This window comes from Octopus bimaculoides, chromosome 5, assembly GCF_001194135.2.
Source record: "Octopus bimaculoides isolate UCB-OBI-ISO-001 chromosome 5, ASM119413v2, whole genome shotgun sequence".
NCBI lineage: Eukaryota > Metazoa > Mollusca > Cephalopoda > Octopoda > Octopodidae > Octopus > Octopus bimaculoides.
Window position 1 is genome coordinate 79932845 of NC_068985.1, and position 3372 is coordinate 79936216.

Below are 3372 nucleotides of genomic sequence, written 5' to 3' on the forward strand. Positions count from 1 at the left end.
ACCAAGTTAAAGTGATACATTTTGAGAAGATATGGATAATAATAAATGGAGCAAAACGCATGTCAGTAAATGTTCCTTTAATTCCTACACATGTTTCGAAATAAATGAGAGCACTTTCACAAAGAAAGAGCTGTTGGGGTTCCTCATATATTTCTCTTCAGGGAGTTCATAATAAAACATGTAATAGCAAGACAAAAACGAAATGATGAGGTAACTTACGAGCAGAGATGTTACATGGTCAGTGACCGTTAGAAGGTTTGTTTACATAGAGATATAAAGGGGTCAATGATATTATTCCATGGGCTTTAGGAATTAGAACGCTTGTTTACATAGAGATATAAAGGGAGGGGGTTTATGACGTGATGCTAAAGGTTAAACTCAGAGTTATTTAAATAGGGGGAGATAAATATGTTGTGGTTCTGTTAAATTAGAGAGAGCTAATTGCTGATTCAAAAAAGGGGGAGGAAGGGAGGGAACTAAGGTAGTACATCATATGAGGAAACCTAATAACATATTTATATGTAGCGAAGAAAGTGAATAAAAAGGAAAGTAAATGAAACATCGTAGTCTAGTGAAGGCTTGCATATGTGTGTGCGTGCGCGTATATACATGTGTACAAACATGTGCGTGCACGTTCATGTACTCACACATATATATATATACATATATATATATACTTATGTATACATACCCATACACACACATACACGCACTGTCATCTACCACGCTAAACTCTTGTGCCAATAACCAGATCAAATAACAGATTCAAATAATACCGTTCGTTTCAATGGTCAGTTGAAATAACGGATTTCGGTCACAGGAGTGAAACAGAAATGTGGGCACTGTCATGCTATTAGCTGTCAGAAGTGAAAGTGCTCACTGCTAGTGAAGTATCTGTCTGCCTGTCTGCCTGCCTGTCGATTGCTGGCCTGTCGATTATTTGGCTACTGACAGCTAATAGCATGATAGTGCCGAAGTATTAGATGATTTCTGTTTCACTCCTGTGACCGGACGTTGAGATTTAGTGATCGGGTTGTGTGAATTTTCCGAGCCCTCTCCCCACCCCACCCCCTTTGGCAGCGCGCATTTTTTCCTTCATATTTATTTCATATACGGTGCACTTTAACTACTACACTATTTTTTTTTTCAATTTTTCCACGGATCTATATAATAACTTAGAAAAAGTTGAGAACTTTCCGGATAATTAATAAGAACTAATTTCTGCATTTTAAATATTTTATTTATTTATTCCTAAGCATTCAAAATAAAGATTTTTTTTTAACCAACGTAATATCAGCTAAAAATGCGTCCAACATTTGCGTAAGATTTTCTGGAATTGCGGCGAACAAGTGGTAGCAAATAATTTAACAAAAACTATTGTCAAAGAGAAAATTATTGGTTTAGTTGCTAAGAGTTATCCCCCTTTAATATCCGGTGTCCTTTACTGATTAAAGTTCGGCATGGGAAGTTAAGACGGTAACATTGTCTTTTAGTTTTTTTATTATGACTGTTTTTGTTTTTACTACTTCTTAGTATTGGTATTAAATAGCACTGTCATGCTTATGTGATTTTTTTATTATTATTATTTAATGCTGTACGTGTATAAAATTCCCGCTGTTTTTATTCTCATTAAGAAACTATGACCTCGAATGTATATGTATATATATATATATATATATATTCAGTGAGCCTGAGCCCATGAGGGTCATTTTACACGATGGCTCGACCTACAACATACTGCTGCCAAATCTTCTTCTGGAAAGACACATCGGTTAATGTAGTCACTACCTAAAACAAAACACGCAGTGGAGCAGCTTCGATAGCATGTCTGTTAGGGGCAAGGATAATCAGGGATTAAACAGCGTCAGTTCTTTTCCAACGAAGAACCTGCTCCGAAAGGAATCCTAAAAAAACATAGAATTTCCTTCTTGCTGAGCATTTATTCGGTTTCATGAACTTTATATCCCTTTCAATATAGTTCGCTGACTTACGCAAATGTAAAAGAATATTGCATAAAAACAGTCACTTTCTATATAATACACCAAAAAAGTTTTCGTTGTAACTCGCGCAGGTTATCATGTATGTATAGAAAGACATGTTTTCCAAGGCTGGAACATCATTGATCATAGATCTGCTCGCTCTGGGCTAAACCTCACCCCACTGTTAACATTGTTACTGTTATACAGAGAATAGCCAAGAAAAAGACATGGCAGGGAGGGAATTCCTGAAGGCCAACATTCTAAGAAAGAACTAGACACAATAACTAACATGGGACCTAATGTTGGACACATGAGTGAGAGGACTAGTGGGTCGGGAATACCTGAATGGAGTGGACATGAACCCAGCCAACTTTGAGACGTGAAGACTATTATAGTTGCAGAGAGTCAATTATATGCTTGAGGCTAAGGTTTACCAGTGAGTGACTTCATGCCAATCAGTTGAGTGTGGTCTAGGATGTTTGTCTGTGCAATAGTAGTAGTAGCAACTGCACTACTTCAAATGTGAGAGAAGTTTTAAGTTGTGGGCTCCATCTGTGCTTTGTAGAGTATTCTTTTACTGGTTTCAGTCATTTGACTGTGGCCATGCTGGAGCACCACCTTGAAGGGCTTTAGTTGAACAAATTGACAGTAGGACTTTTTTTTAAGCCTTGTACTTATTCTATCAGTTTCTTTTTGCCAAACCACTAATGTTACAGGGACGTAAACATGCCAAAACTGGTTGTCAAGTGGTGATGGTGGGGACAAATGCAGGTACAAAGACACCAGTTTCTGTTTACCAAATCTACTTACAAGTCTTGCCCGAGGCTATAGTAGAAGACACTTGCCCCAGGCTGCCAGGCAGTAGGACTGAACCTGAAACCATGTTGGGAAATAGGCTTCTTACACACAACCACTCCTGCACCCATGTATCAATAATTGTTGGGGCTGACTTCAATGTGGCTGCCAAGAGTTTACTTCTCTGAAGTAATTACTGATTTGGCTGACAAATACACTACTCACCTTGGTCTGCCTAGCTCACAAGTGATTATTTGCTAATAAGATATCAAGCTACTGGTCTTCATCATCATCATCATCATCGTTTAACGTCCGCTTTCCATGCCAGCATGGGTTGGACGATTTGACTGAGGACTGGTGAAACCGGATGGCAACACCAGGCTCCAATCTAATTTGGCAGAGTTTCTACAGCTGGATGCCCTTCCTAACGCCAACCACTCAGAGAGTGTAGTGGGTGCTTTTATGTGTCACCCGCATGAAAACGGCCACGCTCGAAATGGTGTCTTTTATGTGCCACCCGCACAAGAGCCAGTCCAGGGGCACTGGCAACGATCTCGCTCGAAAACCCTACAAAGGCCAGTCAGGCGGTACTGGCAAC

General features: G+C 39.2%; 1 protein-coding gene across 2 annotated transcripts in view; it reads left to right on the top strand.

The window, feature by feature from the left end:
• Positions 1-3372, top strand: part of LOC106876493 (peptide chain release factor 1-like, mitochondrial) — a 20242-nt gene that overhangs the window by 2790 nt on the left and 14080 nt on the right. Inside the window, exon 1 of one of the 2 annotated variants that reach the window (XM_014925059.2) lies at positions 1423-1476. The exons of the other annotated variant lie outside the window; for it this stretch is intronic. The gene's annotated coding sequence lies outside the window, so the exon portion shown is untranslated. Of the gene's footprint in view, positions 1-1422; positions 1477-3372 lie in introns of those variants that run through there. 2 annotated transcript variants of the gene reach the window in all.